At 41.5% G+C, this 22781-nt stretch overlaps 1 long non-coding RNA gene across 5 annotated transcripts in view; it reads right to left on the reverse strand.

Moving 5' to 3' along the window:
• The window catches only part of LOC148005616 (uncharacterized), a 60245-nt gene that overhangs the window by 419 nt on the left and 37045 nt on the right, over positions 1–22781 (reverse strand). For 2 of the 5 annotated variants that reach the window (XR_015620603.1, XR_015620600.1), the window contains one exon: positions 12838–12959. The exons of 2 other annotated variants lie outside the window; for them this stretch is intronic. This is a non-coding gene — a long non-coding RNA (uncharacterized LOC148005616). Of the gene's footprint in view, positions 1–490; positions 614–12837; positions 12960–22781 lie in introns of those variants that run through there. One more of the 5 variants, XR_015620602.1, reaches the window with a different exon arrangement.

The following is a 22781-nucleotide window of genomic DNA, read 5'->3' on the forward strand; positions in this document are numbered from 1 at the left end:
CTAAGAAGGTTACCAACTTCAACATAATTCAGAGGAGCCCAAACCCGTGCCTTCAGAAACATCTAGCCATAATTCTTTAGCACTGGCACTTAACTTCATGAATATGAAACCCAAAATTTTGGTTAAAGTGGGAAGAGTGATTCCCCACCTCCCAGTGTTTCTATTTCTCAAAGAGAGAATCAAAACAAGCCAGTGTCTAGGAGGATTAATCCATGATCAATCACTGTGATACCATAAGAAATAGTAATCAATTAGTAGGATGCTTTCTGCTCTTATTTCTCTATCCCAAAGGATAACATCAAAGAGGGTTCTGTTTCAGGCGTAGAGAGCACTTCATTTTCTCATTAATCCTTCAGTGTCTGGATGTGCAAGAAACATGGATGAGCTGCCTCTGTCAGTCTCTCAAAGCCACATACAGGAGAAGCTCGCTGTCTGCCAATGTCCTTGGTAGATAATCCGTTTGGTAGCCATTCATGGAAGATTTGCTTACTCCTATTGTTCATCCATTGGCCATCTCACTGAATGCATGTGTACATATGTACACATATACATATGTATCCTCACATGCACAGCAAAGAGTCCCCGCATTCATCATAAAGAAAGACACGCTGTCCTTTTAGAAAAACAGACAAAAAGGAAGTTGATGTGGATGGTACTCTTCAGAAATAATCTCAAGACACTAAAAATAACAAAGACAAAACCAAGTCTGCCGCCTACCTAATCAGTCCTGATCTGTCTCCAACATGTGCTTCAGCTTGAAAAAGTCTATCATAACTGCATGCTAAGGGCAGCACATCCAACTACACGCCATCATGTGATTAGCTACCCAGGCTCATAGGATACAAGTGTTTCAACATGAACAAATCTCATACAGAGTTCAAAGAAGAAGTTAAATAATGTAGCTTGTAATCCAAGTGAGTATAAATCTACACGCATGTCCTTATTACAATGGTGAGCCACTTTCTTCAGTCTCCATGGGGACTGACAGGGACAGCACCAGTTGCCGTGGGATCAGGAGCTTCTTCAGCAGTGGAGATGTCATCAGATCCAAACTGGGTGGCATTCCTACTCTAGTTTACTTCCCCTGCCTTTGCTGGGATCAAATGTAGGGCCTCTCCATGCCAGGCAAGTGTTTTCCCTCTGGACTATATGTCTCCTGTCGATTTCTGCTCCACTCTAGAAGGGGGCTGCTATCAGCAGAATGCCCAAGACAATTCAACTTGTGCCTAAGCCCTTAGATAATAGTCCGAACACAGTCTCCCTCAGCTCATCTCAGTCTGAACTGAAGAATGGACACAGTGCTGCTTTCCTGCGTTCTTTTAATTAAAGGAGTCACAGGTTCAGTTGAAGGTTATGACTGAGTAAAACAGGAGGCAGAAGGATGGAGAAATAATGTTTGCAGCCTTCCCTAACCTGTAGAACCTTTAGACTGCCTCCAGGAAGACATAAAACAGCCAAAACAGGACTAAATTAGCACAAGCAAGTGGGTTAACCAGGACAGGATAGAAGGAGACAGAATAAAACGGGATCTGGCCGGGAAGATGTCCTTAGCTGTAGTTGTGCCTTAGGCTGCTTTGGGCCAAAGCTACACTTTTCAGACTCACGTTGAGTCTCTGTACAGCAGATATAAGTACAATAGCTTCTACTTCTTTAACGAAGCAACCGATAAATTTTTGTGTGTGGGTATGTGTGATGGCACATGTGTACCTGTTTGTGTTCATGCATATGTGTATGTGTGAATAAATGTATATATACATACATGTGTGTATGCATGTGTGTGTTTGTCCGTGTGTGCCTGTGTGTGTGTGTGTGTGTGTGTGCGTGTGTGTGTGTGTGTGTATGCATGCATGGGCAAATTCAGGTCATCAGCTTTGAGCAAAGTGCTCTTTCCCTCAGAGCCACCTCACAAGCCCCTCCCCAGTGTCTTTGCATTGTCACACTGAGTGGGATACACAGACTTCATCGAAGGGTACCACTATTCTCTTTCTCTGCTTCATTTTGCATGTGCTTTTTATTTAAAAGCTAAAACACTGTTTCCTCACATAGAAAACTAATAACAAATTGAGTCACCTAATTGTTCGGGTTACCTGCCTATGGCTGTGAGACTAAAGGTAAGTATAACCCATTTCGAAAGTTATCGCTGTGGCCTCCCTTAGGTGAAGTGGGGCTAATTGTGATGGTACAACACCAGCTGTTGCATAGGCCAGCCTAGGCTAGGGCTGCTGCCTTCTCAGAGTCTGGGCTGTCCCAAAGAGTTGTGTAGGACCTAACTGTCATAGGACAGTTAGACATAGGAGCCATATGCAGGCATGAACTCTCCACAAACAGCATTTCCATGCTCAATATGCAGAATCCTGGCTTCTAGTGCTGCAGAATCCAGGTACTCGGGGAGAACCTAAAAGCCAGTGGGCAGGCAGCAGGCCAGGAGTGTGCCTGCTGGCAGAAAGGAGAGCTCGAGAAATCCCATCTCATAGATATCTGGCCCGTAGGAATGAGAGCCAGGCTGAGTGGGGACACTGGATTTCCTAATGACTAATGTGAACACCGTCTTTCAGTGCCTCAGTTTCCCCCAACACAAAACAGTATCTGAGTCCTAAGCCACGGGAATGAGTAAGATAAGACCTGAGGGTTCTGAGGACCATGTGTGAGAGCTATATAAAGATAGAGGGTATCACAAACGCCTTCCCCGGGATAAAAGGTGGCCTACAAAATCTTGCTCCCACTCATTTGAGGGATAAGAAACCAAAACTTGTGTAATGATACTAACATGCACCAACTCTAAACATTGGTCCAGTTGGGATGCTGACACTTTATGACAACACAGTATACACATCATCAACAGCAAAAATAATAATTCTTCCTGCTTCTCAGAAGCTGGCCTTGCTGAGCAAACTGTTTTCTGAGTCGGTCAGACAGCAGGCAGCAGAGTTTCTTCCTCGGCTGCCAGCCGTTTCTACAAAGCCATGTGTTTTTTTCAGAGCAGCCTATGGTGACACGGCACCCCAGACATATGGTGTCATTATTCAGCCGACACAAATTTGACACTTAAGGGAATTTATGATATTTTGCTTTGCTCCTGGTGCCTGTGAGGCTCTGCCACTGTCTCTTCATAGAGCTTGTCACAGATGTTGATGTATTTTCCTCCTCCACAGCCAGGTTTTACTGCGGAAACTGATACAACTTCACGATAGAATTTCTACATGAATTATTCACGCACTGCACGCTTTCTGCACATCGGGGCCTGAAGAAATGCACACAATTTCATCAATAGTCTTCCTAATCCTCTGTCCCTGCACAGTTTCTCCTGCTTTTAACTGTTTCTTTTATTGCCTTTGTAATCATAATGTCTTGCATAAAGTATTTCATAGTTAACTACTGAGGCAGTGTGATGAAACTGACCCCTACGCGAATAAACCAGAGAGGCTAAATTCTCATCAGCTAAACTCTCACTCAGGAAGAAGAGGAGGAGGAAGAGGAAGGAGAGAAAGAAGAGAAAGAAGAAGAGAAAGAAGAGGAAGAAGAGGAAGAAGAAGAGGAAGAAGAAGAGGAAGAAGAGGAAGAAGAAGGAACGTGAAGTCAGTTCTACTTGTAATGATTTATTGAGACAATTCCTGAGATATCTCAGTGTTTGTTGTTTTAGACGGAACGGGTCTCTCTTAATGCTAATACCGTGTGTGGAGATGGGTTTTTAATTGAAAAGAATTTTCAACATGATGGAAAAGAGTTGGATGAACTCATCACTAGCCTCAGAGTAAAGATTAATGAAACAAAAACACATCAAGCTGCTTTACTACCTGGAAAGCTGGAAGGAAACCTCGGGTGACATTATGGGCTGTGCTATATGGGAGTGAACAGCCTTACCAGGACACAGTAAAGCCCACTGAAGAATTAAGCGCTGTAATTAAAGTTTTTAAAGCACACTGCCCTACTGACCTCTAAGATTTAAGACTTTGCCTTGGGGTCATTTCATGACCTACTTTTTGTTTTGCTTTCTTTCATCATTTAAAAAAAAAAAGCTCCCAACTGAAATGATTTTTTGACATCATTCAGATAAATCTAAGTGTCTGGAAAGTTCAGCTCCTCCGCTTCTGTCTTTGTAATTTAATGACCTGCTCCAGGACACAGTTTCAAGTAAGAGAGCTCCTTTAGAATTCACTTTCTACTTACACAACACCGACATCCTGACTTGTTCCTAGAACAGATGGCAAAAGAACTGCACAAAAGCACAAAGAAAGATTAAATTCTAGCTAATGATGATTATTATTTGAGCAAATATAGACTAAGTGCAGTCAACCTCATTTATGAAGCTTTGAGGTCCATCCGTGCATAACTTCCCCATTAGTTGTCAATGGTCCCAGACTCTTTGCAGTCTCTGAATACCTCCGCCTCAAAGTTGTATCCAACTACAAGTGCTTACGTGCCCAACTTTATACCCTGACTTCTTTGAAATATGCCTCCCCTTCAAATTGTGTGGCATTCATCTGTCCGGATCCAAGATCCAGTGCGTTTATACAGATATTCATGAAATCAGGTATACAGAAGTATCCATACCAATCTCCTCTTCCTCTCCCTCTGCTTAAAAATCTCTGGTGTTCCTTATTACCTTATGAATAACCTTTTATTTATGACTAGGTGAGTCAGATACTAGATGAACGATAGATTGACAGATGGATGGGTAGGAAGCTATTCTAATTCTGACATTTTAAAATACCAGTTCATTGAATTGCCATAATAGTTCTGTGGGACAGTAGCTCCCACTTCCCCCTTTCATAGACAAAACACAGAGAAGTTAAAACATCTGTTCAACCAGGCAAAGAATGGTGAAGCCGTGATTTCAACCCAGCCTTTGTCCAAGCGTTATAACATGAGGCCACAACCTAGAATAAGTAGCACCCATATGACATTTTATGTTTTTAAATATTTTAAATTTATATCTGATTTGGCCCAAAACTTCAGTCAGTTGCTGATTATCCCTAAATTAATTTTATTTTCTTACATTTCAGTATGAGACTCCCTCTTTATGCAGACTGCTTTCCTGTGCCTCTGGTCCCATTGTTTGTGATGCTTTTCTTGCCAGGCCTACTATCCCATTTCCTTAGCTTTGGCACTCATGTATCAAGACACACAGATCATAGCATTTAGCAATGTAACACTTAAATCTCTTGCAGACTATGACACAGCTCTTCAAGGAAAGATTGTTTTCAAGCAATCCCCTTCCTCTTCGCCTTCTCAATATTTGTGAAGACACATGGCAACTGACTGCACTCTCTTCCCCAAAGCTCCTCAAACTCCTATGTTTTTCTGAAGCAGGTTCTCACAGATGGTGTGTCAACTGTGTTCTCATGGTGACTGAGGTGGCTTAAGAGAGGTTAATTATCATACCTCACCTCACAAACCCTCAGACCCATCGGATTATCAGTTCTTCAAAGGCAGATTCTTTAAACCTTTTCCTGTATTATATAGTGTGGTAGACAACATGTGTTAGTTTTTGTCAGTTTGACCCAAACTAGAGTCATCGGAATAAAAGGAATCTCAGTAGAATTGTTTCCATAAGATTGAGCCATGGACAAGTCCACCAGGATATTGTCTTGATTAATTAATCATAAGAGAAGGCCCGCCCTCCATGGGTGGTGCAGCTTCTGGTCAGATGGTACTGTGTTGTATGTGACATCAAGCTGAGCAAGCCATGGGGGAAAGACAGTAAGTAGAATTCCTTCAAGTCTGCCTCAGCTCCTGCTTTCACTTCTCTTGTAGACGGGTGTAACCTCTCAGCCAAATGAAGTTTTTCTTCTTCAGGGTACATTGGTCATAATGTTTTCTCACAGTCAAATGGCACTGCCACCAGATGCTTTTTTTTCATCTATTCATGCATTCATTCAAAGACAGTCCTTCGTTGTTGCCTAGGCTGGTCTTGAGTTTTTAGGCTCAAAACATCCTCCTGCCTCAGCCTCTTAAGTAATGTCAACTATGGGTCCATGCCCTTAACAGAAAAATTTAATACATTAATATACAGTTAATCATCATATAGTTCTATTTTGCTTTTTACGTGCTGGCTTATTCTACTAGGTTTATTTTCAATCAATATTGTAATTCAATAAAAACAGATGTTGTTTCTTCTTTCCTTGCGTTTTTCATCAAACCAAGCACAATACAATACTATACGATCAATCCCCACTAAGTGTTTGCTGTGTGAATGAGTGAGTTATTAAAATTTCCTCAGGAAATGAGGATCTGTGGCCTGAATTGCCAAGTGTTAAAAATGGCACCACTCAAAAATATATAGTCAACCACACATTAAAAAGTACTAAGAATAACTCAATATTTCTTGTATGGAATGGTTGCATTTACTTCTTGGAATCCATATGTTAAAGTCTCCCTCTGCTTTTCCCATATGAACACTTAAATGCAGGGCTCACAGTGTACCTGGCTTCCAACCAAGCACATTAGTTATTTTGGAACTGTAGAATTAATAGTCATTCTCTCACTTGCAGATCTACCTCAAATAAAATTATATTTCATTTGGATTAAGGGTTATAACTCATAAACTCAGCCTCAGAGCTCTCAACCGACACAGCTCTGGAGCGTGAGTTCCACTGTTGGGCTTCCGGAGCTCAGACAATTACGATGAGCTTGTCTTGCTACACAGAGTGTGGAGATATAAATGGGCCTTTTCCTTACACTAAACCCAGGATTGTGCGGTGGTAATATGACTCTCAGGCCAAAAGCCAAAGCCATAAACAAATGCTGGAAAACATTCTGATAACTCCAAGATGAAAGTGAAACTTCAGAAAAGATTCAGAGCACAATATACAGTTATCAAATAACTCCAAGCTGCTGAAATGAGCAGTAGACTGTCGGAAGTTAGCGTTATCCAGAACTAAGTCTATTTCTACTAAAAAAAGAGAAATATTGTTAACAAATATATTTTGACAAAATGTGTAATATTATATATGTATATCTACATATATATGGTGGGGGTGTTTGTATGTAGGTATACATGTGTATGTGGAGGTTAAGTCAAAGTCACATATTTTACTTTATCTCTCTTCACCTTGCCTTTTGAGATGGAATTTATCGTTGGGCTTGGAGCCTACTTATTCCACTAGGTTAGCTAATGGGTGAGCCTGGGGTGTCCACCTATTTCTGCGTCTCAGTACTAGAAGTCACAGATACATTTTGCCATACTCAGCTTTTACGATGGTGACGAGGATCTGAATTTGGGTATCTTTAGCCAACACTAATTGCGCTATCTCCTCTCCTGACTATGATGTTAAAATAGAAAAAGGATAGATAAGAAACCACACTTCTGCTACATGTATACTATAGTATGAAACACTATTTAGCTATAAAGAAAAATGAAATCATGGAATTTTCAGGTAATGGATGGAACTAGGAAAGATCGTACTGAGAAAGACAATCTAAATCCAGAGAGGTGGACACCTTGTGGTGTCTCTCATCTGCAGATCCTGGCTCCAAATCCTCAGAGATAAGTATAGACCTTTCCCTGTACCAGAGACCATTCCAGAAAACTGCAACTGATAAAATGCAGACTTGTGAAGCAACTGCAGGGTGGAAACTTTGTAGGGTTTTTGGTTTGGTTTCGTTTGGTTTGGTTTGGTTTGGTTTGGTTTGGTTTTTGTCAGTCATATTTGGTTCTATCTTTGGCTCTGAGCTATTCAGCTCTGGTTCCTGACCTTCTGGGCAGTGCCAGGAGTAGGCTCCTTCCCATGGCATGGCTCTCAAGCTGGACTAGTCATTGGTTGTCCACTCCTACCATTTCTCTGCCACCTTAACCCTAGCACATCTTGTAGGCAGGACAAATTGGAGGTTAGAGGTTTTGTGGCTGGGTGAGCATTGCAGCCCCTCCACGGGACATCTTGCCTGGTTATAGGAGATGGCCAGCTCTGTATCCCCCATTACTAGGAGTCTTTGCTAGGGTCACCCTCATAGATTCCTGGGAATTCCTACCTCACCTGCCAAATGCCAACTCCAGTTGTCTCTCCCTGCCCTCTCATCCTCCATCCTCCCCAGACCTGATCCAAGTGCTCCCATACCCACCCACCCCCAATCCACCTATGATATCTCTTCTAATTTCCCTTCCCAGGGAAATCCATATGGTTTTATTTCTTAAGTTAGGTATACCAAGGAAAGATAAATGGTAACAGATTCCTTACATAGCAGCCATAGTAAAAAAAAAAAATCATGATTCTCCATCAGGGAGCAGATAACTGATTCTTTCTATCCCTCCGATCACAGTGCACTTGAGACTCTCAGGCACCTTTTCAGAGTGGAAGAGGTCATGGAGACAAGGCCATGTCCTGTGCTGGTACCGCAGCCAAGTTAAAGGCCAGTAGGTTATACTGATAGTTACCATGTTAAAAAAGTTGTCTCGAGTTTTATTGCAATCCAAGCTGGTGGCTTTTAAGTGACTACACTAAGGCAAACTTGTTTGCAATTTAAACACGTTTCCATAGTCAAATGAGTAGATTTTTTCATAAGAATGACTGTCATCAAAAACAAACAGAACAAACAAAAAGACCCTGCAGGAACCTGTTGTTTGTATACTGACCATGGGCAGTTATAGGACCTAGAGAAGGTTCCTGCCCTCCAGAAGCTCCCAGGCCCATAGAGAGCACAAGTAAACAAACCCAGTTTAAAATGAGAGGTAAGTGTATTTAATTCAGTTCATAAGTCACTTTCACAGAGTGAGATGTATCTCCCTAAAGTGATAAGCCTAAACGTGTATTAGAGCGGCTGATGTTGGCCTGGACAGTGCCAGGAGAGGGGATGATGTCACTTACTGAATTTGGCTACTCTGGAGGTCAAATAGAATAGAGGAGGAGGTGTGGTTTCAGGCACATACTTGGCATGTGGGGGCAGAGGAGCTCTGGTTAGCTAGCATAAGCATGCAAAGCAAAGACACTCCAATGCTCTCTCTTGGCCGCTGTGCCCTGCATGGAGATGCTGCAGGCAGTAAAAGGGAAAAGCCATGCCCTTCAGATTCCCAGTCTGTAATTTTATCATGTGGTAAACATCACACGTGTGCCATCCACATCACAAGACAGGCCAGGGTTTGGTTACACGCTGGGATCTCTAGTTTTTCCAAAAACAAGCAGGAATTGGCCCTCTGCACAATTGTTTTATGGTTTCTCCACTTGCCTGTATACAGACGAAAACAACATCCAGAACAACGTAATCACCCTGGGAGAAAGAGCAGGACACAAAACCATATATCTCGGTATTTGTTGGAAATTCCATTTAATCTTGCTTTATAACCAAATAGGCTTTGTGTCAGAGGCCACGGTCTTTTGTAGGAAACTTGCTTTTACAGCTTTTATAGACAGTTAGGGATGAGGAGAAGTCAAGGAAATCAACCATAACGTGAAGGTGTCCAAGGTGTGGTTCACAATTCAGTCTTTCCCTCACAGGATCCTATTTACAAGATCTAAAGAAGCACTCGGGGCTTCCTGCCACTTGTCAGACCATCTCACTAAAAAGTAAATCTCACATGCTGAGGGTTTTCACTCTGACCTGTGGAGACAATGGTTCTACCTCTTGTCAGTGCTCAGTCTATTGTGATGGTGATGGTGAGTAGTGGTGATGGTAAGTGGTGATGGTGGGTGGTGGTGGTGGTGGTTGTGGTGGCGGCGGCGGCGATTCCTATTAGCCTTATTTTTGATATCTGTCTAGGCCTAGTGATAACCATTGGATTGTTACAGAGTAGACAATAAAAAGGAAAGGACAAAGTACATCAGCTTTGAATGTTGGTAGATTCTGACTTGAAAAGCAATTTTACCATGAATGAAGAGGACAGAGAAGACATACGTGTATAGAGGGCACAGGTGTCTGAAGTACTTCGGCTGAAGGAGGGACTTCCCTCAGATAGTCCAACCCTGAGTCACTGCCCTCTTAGACCCTGGCTCGGGCTTGTCTTCAGAAATAATTCGCCAAAAATACGCGCACTTCCATTCCAGGAACGCTTTGTCTCACTCAATGCCTTCCTTATACAAATTCTACTTTCAGGGGTTATTTTCATGAGCATAAAATGACTATAATACAGAACATCCTCTTCCAGAAAGTGTGTTAGACAATATGGTTGAAACATAAAATGTACTGTGCAGGCTCCTGTGAAGATTTAGGGGATGAGGACTTGCCACAAGAAGTAAATCACTGGGGGTGGGCCTTTGCTGGGCCCTGTGACTGCCTTGCTTTCTGCTTCCTGTCCAGCATGACGTAAGCTTTCCCACCGTACCTCCTCCGCCATGGTAGAACTTTCTGAAACCAGGAGTTTACATAAGCCTTAAACCTTTAAGTTTTTTGGGTCACCATGATCATAAATAGCTAAGAGAGAGACAAACTTGAGTTTGTATGTGGAAGTTAAATCACAAATCACTGCTGCGTCTCTAGCTTCATTCTACAGAATTTTCCCCATTCACGTGGGATGTCCGAATGCCCTCCTCCTCCAATATTGCATAGCTCCTGGTTTCTTCTCCTGCTGTTGGGATGAGTGAAGCCTCCTGTCATGTTTGATGGCATCAGCCCCCATATCCTTGCCAGTCTCATTAGTGTGCCAGCCACCAGGGCAGACTGTGGTCGTTTGAATGAAAATGGCCCTCAGAGGGTCATATATCTGTGTACTCAGTTCTGATTGGTGAAGTGTTTGGAAGGATTAGGTATGTCCTTGTTGGGGTAAGTGTGTTGCTGAGGTGGGCTTTGAGGTTTCAAAAACTCATGCCGGGCCCAGTCTCATGTTCTCATGTCTGCTGCCTAAGGATATAGACGTGAATCTCTCGGCTACTCCTCCAGCACTATGCTTGCCTGCGTGCTGTCCTGCTCCTTGCTATAATGATAATGGACTCAGCCTCAGAGGCTGAAAACAAGCTTCCAATGAAACACTTTCCTTTATAAGAGCTGCCTTGGTCATGGTTTCTCTTCACAGCAGTAGAACACCAAGGTCCACGCATTATGTCAAAACTGCAACTTGCCAGTTGGTCACATATGTCCATATGTCACCACAAAGCACGAAGTCTCCTCTACTGAAGTAGTGAGACTGCCTTTCCTGAGAGGCCTTGGTTAGAGTTAGCATGTGATTGATGTTCTCTGAAGCTGTTCACACCATATGCCTTGCTCCATTGTATATGGGGGTCCAACTCTGTTACCCTTTCTACCAGTTCAGTATGGTCCATAGCATCTTAGACATTTTCATCTAATGTTTGGATGAAAGTCCATGTGTAAGAATGCTTGGTCTCTTGCTGGACAGTGTTTGGTTTTTACAAGCTGGAGCTTCAGTGGTAGGGTGTTACAGTGCTATAATCTGACCGTGGTTCTAACCCTAATCTTTGCTTTCTTACTTGCCTAGATATGAGAAGATCAACAAATAGTACTGATATGACAGCTGCAAGTCACTCCCACGTGCACTTTCCAACCATGAAGTGCCCTCAAAGCATGAGCTGAAAGAAACCCTTCTTCCCTGAAGTTCTTATAAGTGTTTGATCACATTGATGGGAAAAATAACCAGTCCAGAAACTGATGCCTCATGGGTTCCTTTCCTCAAGACAAACCGTGTTGCCCTTATACAAAATCAGAGGCTCATCCTGAATGGTGGTACTCTCTTTCAGAGAGGCTCAGTCTGCTCTGTTTGAGATTTCAAGTTCCATTTTAACCAAGTTCACACTCCTTTCCTTATTAAGCTGCATCACTCTCCAATTCTTTCTCACTGTAAATTTGGATTAATTCTATCAGCAATAATCTTGCCTGAAAAACATTGTCTGAAAGTTTCCTCTTCCAAACAAATGAGGCTATGACTTTTGAATTCAGAATTTAGCCTCCTTTAAATCAGACACTGCCGGAATGTAGACTGACTGGCCTCCATCCATTACGAAAAGTCTTTGTCCACCTCTGTATCCCTGGGAGCCCAGATGTTACTGCCTAAACTATGACTTCCCACTCTAGGAATTCTCTACCCTGCCTTCCAAACCCTCGATTTCTCCCACCCGACCAGTTCTAAAGTCCATGGAACCATGTGGTTGGGCTGATCATGGCGTCGGAAACAACCCAATCCATCCAACAATAAGCAATTCCAACCTTTCTGGAATGAAGCAAAACGTGCTGAGGTGTTTGCTGAATGTAGAGGTGGGTATAGAAAAAGTAGTTGCGAATATTAGTTGTGGCCATGTGACCAGGTATATAAATTATGAAAACAAGGATAAGAATAAAGAGTATTTCCTTCCTATTTTGTAAAGAATATGCTTGTATACACACACAAAAAAAGCATCTATTCACTCTTTTCCTATTCCTTTGTCATATACTGTAATATGAACTGAGAACTTGAGGTTTGTTAAATTTACATTATTATACCTACATTACGTGACCTCAAAAAAACAAGTAGGAGCTGCACTACCTATTTTGGGGAGAACTCTGGTGTGTTTTTATTTGTATCTGTGATAGTCTTACATCAGGAAGAATTTTGACTTCTTTATTGTCCATATTTAAAAATCAATCAAGAGGTAGAATATGTGGTTGGGTATCAAATTACCAAAGAGAGGATTTATGAAGTTAGTCTCGGTTGTAGAGCATATTGACTAATTTACTGTGGGGAAATGGGTGACTTTTAGGAGACAAACCTTGGGTATGTATTTGACAGTATTTTCAGAGAGAAATCAAAAGGGGAAAGTACATTCAATATAAGTGGTGCCTTCCAACAAGCAGTGTGTATGCAAAGAGGTCTGAGGAAAGGATGTGTGTAGTAGGCCTGCTCTTGTGTGAGTGCCTCTTGCTCCAAAAGAGGACTTCCACTCTGTTAGATACTACCTTGGTCTTCCAATGTGAACTCCTTACCAGGAACTCAACAGGGTTCCATCAGGCTCTCAGCAAAAGACTTGATTGCTGAAGTGTCTGTCCTTTTTCTTGGGCTGAGCAGAATTCAGCATGTAGACATCCATTGTTGAAAAATCCAGTCCCTGTAATGAAACTCAAACCTATAATAAACCCCCTTTCATATTCTCTGACTCCCTATCTCTATGTCTCTCTGTTTCTTATCGCTCCCTCCCAGCTCTGTTTCTTTCTTTAATTATTTTATTTATTTACATCCAAATGCTGCCCCTCCCAGTCCTCCCTTACAGACTTCTTTCCCCCCTCCTTCTCCCCTTTGCCTCTGTGATGGTTCCTCCCAGGTATCCCCCAACCCTGGGGCATCAAGTCTCTACAGGATTAGGTGCATCCCGACCCACTGAGGCCAGGCAAGGCAGTCCTCTGCTACATATGTGCCAGGGACCTCATACCAGCCCGTGTGTGCTCTTTGGTTGGCGGCTCAGTCTCTGGGAGCTCCCAGGGGTCCAGGTTAGTTGACACTGTTGTTTCTTCTATGGGGTTGCCATCTTCTTCAGTTCCTTCAATTCTTCCCCCAACTCTTTATAGGGACCCCAGACCTCCATCCAGTGCTTGGCTATGGGTATCTGTATGTCTCAGTCCACTTAGAGAACTCTAAAACAAGCTCTCTTGTTTGTTTGATATGGTTCCACTGGGGTCTATAGCCCAGTCTCTAAGAAAAAGAAGCTCACTGCCCCAGTTTTATTCTTTTTGTTGTGATAAAATGGCCTGTCAAAAAGCAACTTAAGGCAGAAAAGGTTTATCTTTCTTATGGTTCAAAGTCTCAGCCTATTATCATGGGGAAGTCAAGTGAAGAACTTGTAGTCACATCCACATTCAAGAGCAGAGAGAAAATGAGCACAGCCTACGTGTGCTCAGCTGCTTTGGCACACTAACATAGGCAGGACCCAAACTCAGGAAATGGTGCCACTCACAAAGAGTACTTTTCCACCTCTATTAACACAATTAAGGCAACCCCACAGATGCTCTCACAGATTGACTTGATACAGACAATCTCTCATTGAGACTTTTCCCAGGTGATTCTACATGGTGTCAAGTTGACAATTAAAACTAGCCATCACAGGTACTACCAGTACTTGGACTGAAATATTTTCCAAAGTTTTGGGCAGAAACAGCTTGACCCTCAATTTAGCAATGTTCAAAGGCGGGACTTACAGGAAGAGTTTGCTTCATGATGGTTCTCATCTTTTTAATATGGGTTCATAATTTGATGGGCTGTGGTTGGGGTACCTCAGAAGTATAGTGCTTATAAAGCAAGTGTAAGACCCTCAGTTGGATCACCAGAACCAGAAAAATAAAAGAACATAGCTGAATTGCATCTTGGTAAACAGTGGAAGCTAAAGCTGGAGGAGACTAGGGGAAAAGGCAGGTCCAGAGGTGAGCCCATGACAAGTTAACTCTGTCCCATGTGAGCCATCTAGTGACTCTCCCATGCTTTCCACAACACAACATTCTACTTTACTAGAGACCCATAGCAATCAAGTCAGCCAACCAGGAACAGAAACCATGAGCTACAATAAATATTTCCTCTTATAAGCTGTTTTTTCTCAAGTCTTTTCAGAGCAATAGGGAGTGACTGAAACAAGCCTAGAGAAAACAAAGACAGACAATGCACACACAGAGACTGCTCTGCCTCCTCCAGCCAAACGTTGTTCTCCTCCCCTTCTGTGCCACAGAATGAGTCACCCTTTCTCAGGAGGCTTCCTGGACTTCTTTCCAACACTTCCCACACATGTGCATCACGAACTTTTCAGATACACTCAAATCTCAGAGAGTGCATAATGTGAGTTCGCACGGAGGGATAGAAATGTGTAACTCACAGCTTCTTCATAAATCACTTTAACAAGTGTTTAGAAATAGAAGAGTACTTTGCTTCTTAAAAATTCTGTTTGTTCCTCCTCCTCCCCTCTCTAGATGTATAACCCATTTTTAATTCTTGTCATCCTTACCAAAACTAAAAAGATTGATTTGACTTGATTGATATTCCATACCCTATAAACATTCAATCTACAAATTTTCAGCCTACAGAATTTTTTAATTGGTTCCCTATAAGCAGAACTTTCTTTCATCAATTGATAAAATGTACAGGGTACACTAATTTGCAAAAATAATATAATTTGTGGAGAAAACTTACTGATATCCATGCCAATTTATTTTGACTATTAACATTAAGGATAATTCATGTCATAAAGCCTTTATTCGTAGGAAGACATAGAGGCAATGACATCAAACCCTTGCAGTAATGGTAGTGAATGCTAGTACATGCTAGATTGTCTTATTAAACTGTTTCCTTCAAACTTAGCCCTTTAAAACATAAATGATTATATTATATTTAGCTATACCCACAAGAGAGGACACCAGAGCGTGGAAGAGCTCTTTTAACAACTTTAGTTGGTTTCTAGAAGGAGTGACTTACACCCTGCTTCTCTCGGGAAATTTGTTTTTCATGGTACTCCAGTGAGTTCTCCAGTTGTCACTAGTCCCTCCCAGCACCTACTACAGCTTCTCATTGTCCTCGGTGATGGGTTATTTTGTGCTTCTTCTCCCAGACAAAGAGCTGCCACCAACTGAATGATCTCAACAGCCACAGGACAATCTGGCCAAGGTCAGTTTAGAAATCACTTTAGAAGGAAGGACCTCTTTTGAGTAGATTTAATATGCTTTGTGGCAGCCTCAGCACATGTACAGAGGACAGATTGAAAGACCTATGCATATGGTGCATGCATGACAGATTTCAACTAAATAACCCCGAAGGCATATGCACACTCCTCCACAACTCCAACAGTCTTTCCCACTCACTCCCAATGAGTTTTCCCATGAATCCATGAATTCTGATGAATCTTTTCAACTTGAACTTTGCAGGGTTTTTTTCTTACACATGCTAATAATATTCATGGAATCCAGTAAAGTCTTGTTTAACCTCAAATCATTTTAAAGTAATTATATCTTCTTAGTTTTTAAGAGTCCATTTTGCTGTCGAAAGATAACATTTTGACAGCAAATGTCAAAATCAATGTCATGTGTAAACTTTGTGCTTTTGCTTTTATACACCAGAAAATATTAAAGGAAAATGAGAAATCAGTGGGACTTTTGACATCTTTTGACATCATGAGATGCTTCCTTTTGAGACACCAGGACAGAGAAGCAGTTGCCCAACACACCAGGCAACGGAGTCCTAATTCTGTGATCTATTCTCTCTGTATGCTCTGCTCCCACTGCCTATTGCTCCCAAAATGATGGCACCAGAACCAGACATTCATCCATCATCCATCTTGTTTTATTAGACACAGAACTAGTAGAATGACATCAACCTTGGTCTCTGCTTGCTTCAGTACATTCAAATAGCCATGTATTATTCATATGCCTTACAAGAAGCACATAGGGATCTCCGAGAATGCCTATGGAAGGATAACTGACCAGCACTGAGTCACCTCTAACAAGCCATATATGTTAAGCCAAAACCCCATGTAAACCAGCGGTTCTCAAACTGTGAAGCAAAACTCCTTTAGGGTCACACAATCCTTTCACAGGAGTTGTATATTGTTGACATCCATGCCAATCTATTTTAACTATTAACATTAAGGATAATTCATGTCATGAAGCCTTTATACGTAGAAATACATAGGAGACAATGACATCAGACCCTTGCAGTAATGGTAGTGAATGCTAGTACATTCTAGAATGTCTTATTAAACTGTTTCCTTCAAATTTAGTCTTTTATAACAATAAAAAACAATAGAAAATTCATAACAATGGAAAATTACAGTTGTGAAGTAGCAACAAAAATAATAATTTTATTGTTGGGGATTGTCACAACATGAGGAACTGTATTAAAGAGCTGAAGTATTGGGAAAACTGAGAACCACTGATCTAAACCAAAGCACAAGCTGCCTGTTATTACGTCTTTCCTAAGAGGTAAAAATTAAAACTTATTCTCTAGAAAATTCCTTAAACACAGGCTAACCCTTGGTCTCCTTTTTCTTCATTTCCTCAAGGCAAAATACTATAAAGAGGACAAGGAGGAATCCTGTGAGCCTGGACAGTTTAGTTGTTTTGCTATCTGCTTATTCAAAGGGGTGCCTCTCAGAAAAAGCAAGGTAGGCTTTTGTTTTGTGTTTTTTTGTTTTTTGGGAGGGAGTGGAGGATGGACAGAAACAACTCCAAACTCCTTTTCTCTGTGCAGATTACAACATTGCATTATCCCTGAGTATGGTTTTGGACCACCCTGTAGACAGGCCATTTAAAGAGAGCTTTTTTTTTCCTTTTTCGCATATCCTGTGAATGATGAGGAGTCAAACTTCATATACCAAGGAGTATTGAAAACAAAGAGATTTGTAGTTGACATGTATCAAGAGATTTTTCTGTGCTCGGACCATTTGACCAAGTAATCTCACTTTGGGGATCCTCTCCTAGAGAAAGAACCTGAAACAACAGAAAAGGCTTTAAGCACAGACTCGACTGCCCAATTGGGCCTAAAATCCAGAATGGCTAATAAACTATCCACTTAAAGGAGTAGTTTATGGCCTTGAAGTGTAGTTATGAAAATTTTAGATCATGAAATATTTCCCTCACGTTGATTAGAAAGTGAAAACAAAAACTATGGGTTTGAGTTAGTAATTTTTTAATAAAAATAAGGAACTTTTGAGAGCAAGGAAAAAAACAGAAGAAAACATGAGAACTCACAAAGAAAAGACTTTGGAGATTATTCTTAAGAGTTGTAGGACTCAACCAACCAACAATGAGGAAAATAAAATGACCGAGGCCCAGACCAAGGGACTCGAGCTGGGCCTTCAGTTTCTCTCGGTCTCTTGCATAGACAGCACCAGTAAATGCTTCTTTAGAATAGGAACATGGGTGTTTCTCATTGGCCCACACATTGTAGCACATGAAATTGCTGGTATTTTACCATTCTGACCAATAAAAACCAGCAATTTTATATGCTTCAAATAGTCAAGGAAACTTGACTCTACGTGTCACACAAGATCAGGATGAGAAGACCCACGGGGAGCTTCCTAAAGCTGTCCCTTCTTCCCCTCACTTTCTCTTCTCTCCCTCTTCTCCTAATGTCTAAATAAACAACCTGAAGAAAATCCAACTGGATGCTTGACACCTATTTCTAGGGTGATAAAATAAAAACAAGGCCCACGACTGACTCCCCCTCCATGCACACACATGTGGCCATCATCATATAGGCATCCTACAGGGCTTGTACTAGGACACTTGGGATTCACCTCTTCTTTATATGTCACTAACAGCATCGTGGGGAGAGACCTGAGAAATCTGCTTTACTACACATGACACCTGGTGAGAAAACCACCAGGAGATTTAAAGATTGCGAAGGACTTTTCTATCAGAAGTGACTGAGATTCTGTTTCAATAACCTGATACCACACCTCATGGTCTCCCAACTCACCTTCCTTAAGTTCAGAGTAGAATATTCATTTTAAAACACTATCTTTAAGTTACCTATACAAATATATCTTCACATAATATCTTCAAATAAATACTACCCTTAAAGCTAAATCTATAGTTATACCGTAGATAAAACACATGCATCACAATGTCTAATCACCTCTGTGGGATGCCTCGGCCCTTTCAGAATTTCAGAGCACAGTTAGTCTTAAGTGGGCTTTTAAAATTAACCCCCAAAGGAGTTGTCTATGGCAACTGGACACATGTGTGCATGTGGTGTGTGTGTGTGTGTGTGTGTGTGTGTGTGTGTGTGTGTGTGTGTGTGTGTGTGTGTTCATGATGGTGCTGAAGTGAGGCTAAGAGAGGGCATTGGCTGCCCAGAGTTCTTGTCCTACACTTAGGAGCCAGTGAGTGAACTTAGGTCCCCTTGAATAGCAAAGGGGACATGACCACTGAGCCACCTGACTCACCCCTCATTTACTTATTCAAATCGAGAACCTAATCTAGGATAGTTACTAGTGAGGATTACTGCAGTAAGACAAAGGAGATTTTCTTCAGTTTTGTGACACAGTTCTACAACCAAAAGATGAGGACCACATATGAAACATTAAGAGATGGCCGCTTTTACTGCCGGATAAGGGCTCAGCAATAAGCCAGCAGTACATTCTGTTCTGCCATCGCTTCATTAGCAAAGGGGATTTGTACATCGTTTCTAATAACATCTTGTTGATGGGTGGAACTAAAAACAAAGTTTAACCATTTATATCCAGAAAGAGGGAAAAAAACCTGTTCTAAACACATACCTGTTTTTAGTATCTATTTAAAAAGCAATATAAATTTCTGTGCATGAAAATATATTTAATTTTTACCAACGTTTCAAGACAGATGTATGTTTTAATGTAATGGATCCACGAAAAGAAACAAACTTTTCAATGTTTGTTTCTAATGTCCCCATGAATTTACTCCTTTGGTTATTCCCAATGGCACTGCTCACATTGGCCTTAGAGACACAGCGGAAAGGACAGGAATGAAAATAAAAGTATCGCCATCGCCTGAGGCCTTGTCATTAAAAAAAAGCATTGTTCTAGTTAGGCCTCTACTGCTGTGAAGAGACACCATGACCACAACTCTAAACAAAACAAACAAATCTTAAGTTGACTTTAGACAATGTTATAGTAATTATATTCTCATTTTCTGGGTATTATCAATACATAGAAATTTTAAAATTCCAGGCTATAATAATAGCATCAGAGGTGAGAATACATTCTGAAACGTCACCTCTGAAATTGACACACACACAAAAGACAAAACATGAGCTTCCTGATCCTCCCAGTGACTCAGTGTTTGAGGCAGTTTTCACAGCTGTGGGCCTTCACTAACAGTAAAAAAGGGAAAATTGGATCCCTACTTAGCAGCATGAAGAAATTATAAATCAAAAAAATTGAACTCTGATAGGTAGTAAAAACCGTTTATGGTACTGTCCAGGGAAACTAAAATCCCAATTCTGAACACTTATGATAGATATCAAGAAAGATAAATTTGGATTGCATTACTGTTTATTGAACACCTGTGTACCACCCACTGTGGTCATCTTTCATATGTTAACCCATTTACTTCCTCAGAGCTCTATAAAATGTAATAACCCAGATGAGGCTCATAGACATCCAGGGGATATGTAGGATCACCCACTAGAATCCCAATTCTTATTATTTTGTTGCTCTTTTAATGGGGACTGGTCAGTAAGGAATCCATTTTCAAATGTCATAAGTTTGTGCTCATAAACAATTTGTCTTTCACTATAAGATCAATTACAAATGAATTTGTACATACATGCATACATACACACACTGCACTTATGAGCAAACATACAAACATACACATACATATACATATGCATACAAATGCATGCACACATGTATAACACATATGTACCTGTACACACAAACACACACATATACCTACTTTCACTCAGGTACACACTTAGACACACACATAAATGCATACACACACATGCACAGACACCCAGTTCCACACTGAGTGTGATGGGGAAGGATCTGGTGGTTAAGAAGTCAGGAATGACTGGCATGACCTGTCTGATCAGTCTTAAAGAAGTTGTATTCTTCTATGGCAAGCCAGGGAGGCTCTCAGCACTTGTGTTACATCAAACAAGACAAAACTGGCTTCTTCTTCTTCTTCTTCTTCTTCTTCTTCTTCTTCTTCTTCTTCTTCTTCTTCTTCTTCTTCTTCTTCTTCTTCTTCTTCTTCTTCTTTTTTGACTTTTTTGACTTCAGAAATGACTACACTGGTCAAATCCTTCTAAACCTACACACCCAAATGCAAGGGATGAGAAACTTAACTCTTGCCTCCTAACTTTGGCTGACTTAGTCTGCTGACCGGCTTGTCAAATGATGGATGAACAGGATGTATTGAATTCAGAAATTATTTAATACATTGTTCTGTTCATAATAGAAGCTACAGCAGTTATGCTTCCAAATCCATAATGTTTCAATATCAAAATACCAAAGCAATACAGGAGAATTTACAAATTTAGCCAAGAAGAGTGGAACTTGTTATGCTTCCGAATATCTGCTGTGACCAAGTGTATGAATTAGGCCTGGTCTGCACAGCTTCTGCACGGTTTCGGCTCCCTCTTCGCCCTCTTGTACTCCTTATGCTCATGCGTGGAGTTCTCCTGAGTTCCCCTATAACCTTGGTTCTCAGCCTCCCTAAAACTGCAGCCCTTTAACACAGTTCCTCATGCTGTGATTGCCTCCCCACTAGAAAATTATTTTTTTGCCACTTCATAATTATAATTTTGCTGCTGTTATGAATCATAATATCTGTATCTTCTGATAGTCTTCGGTGACCCCTGTGAAAAAGTCATCAACTCAAAGGGGGTTGTGACCCGCAGGTAGAGAGCCACTGCCCTGCAGGAATACAAGTTTCTGAAACTGTCTTGTGGGAAGAAGAGAAAGCTGACAGTTTTAAAGTGATTTCTGGAAAGCATAGAAACACAGAGCCCTCTGTAGACGTCAGTAGAGATCGTGAGGCTTCCGAGCCTCCTATTTCACTGATATCACCTTCAAAGACATGGCCGTGGGTTATAAAACAATCCTACGTACTTAATTAGTGTGTGGTAGTTCTTCAAAGTCCACACCGATGGCTCAGCTTTGACAGGTTCTTTCTACATGATTCTTGGTAGGAAGTAAAACTTGTACATTACAACATTTCCATCAAAGCCGTTTACAACACTCTAGCTAAGTGATTCTCCGTTCATGCATTTATGTGACAAGTGAAATCATTGTAGACAACAGAAAGAAGTTGTTTAAAATATACTGCGTCGTACTGTGTAGGTGCTAGTCGGTGCAAGCGAGACAAGACTGAGTACTGAACAGGACAGAAGGGCCTGCCGTGCTTACTGAGTTAGAAGTCGGTATGATTACAGTATGATGATAACGGCTTTGTAACAAACTACCGCCCACACTGCTTAAAAAGGCAATCATTTTATGTGTTTAAGGAATACGAGGAATCTGTGCATAGATAGCAAAACTGTCCCCTCTTAATGATGCCTTGTTCTCTGCTGAGAGGACATCATAGCTGGAGGCTTTGGAAGCCTTCCTTCATAACCAGCACTGGAATTAGTGGCTAGGGACTGTTCTCCAGAATGCTACACTTGCCTATGCTTTTCCTGACTTTTCTGAGAGCACATGGCATGGTGGGCTTGGCTTTCTCCCAGCACTGAAGCCATGGAGTACTTAAATTCTTCTTCAGCCACTCAGGGGGACAGCACTGAAGCCATGGAGTACTTAAGTTCTCTTCAGCCACTCAGGGGGACTGTAGTCACAAGTGCCCTTCAATAAGAGCAGTAGCGCTCCTTCTTGACTAGGGTTCAGAAGACGCCATTGCATTACAGTTGCTGAGCTGAAGTGTTCTAAGCCCACATGCCCAAATTCAAGGAGAGAGAAACTGAATCCTCTCCCCTTGAGCACCCTGGGAAGCAGCAAGGGACTGGTTAGAAGCTGTGCGGGAGAGGTTGGGATCTCTCAGGGATATGATCTGTCGCGGGTCATCTTCGCTATCACTTATCGTGCTTATTGATAGTCAACGGGAAAATAGAAAAACAATTGCAGCAAAGTGCACTTTACTCTTGCAGGTGGCTGCTCATGGTGTTTTCAAACCAGCTGTACAAAGAATCCTCTGACACCTTTGTTAACTCAGAGGCTTCCAAGAAAAGGCCTGGAAAAATCCAAGCTTTGACTCAACGCTGTAGTAAAGGGAGCAGTATTTGCTACATGGTGGTAGCTGTGTGCGCTCTCTCAGATCTGTCTGGCTATCCTTTTCCCTTTTCTCTCCATAGCTGTCAGAAAGCAGTCATCTGTGTAATTAATGAGTCTGTGTGATCAGGAAGTACTTCTTACAGTTAGGAAACATTGAGAGCTGAAGGAGTCTTGGGAACCCAAGATACGAGTTATCACAATAGG

The sequence above is a fragment of the Rattus norvegicus genome, chromosome 5 (genome assembly GCF_021556685.1).
Source record: "Rattus norvegicus strain SHRSP/BbbUtx chromosome 5, alternate assembly SHRSP_T2T, whole genome shotgun sequence".
NCBI lineage: Eukaryota > Metazoa > Chordata > Mammalia > Rodentia > Muridae > Rattus > Rattus norvegicus.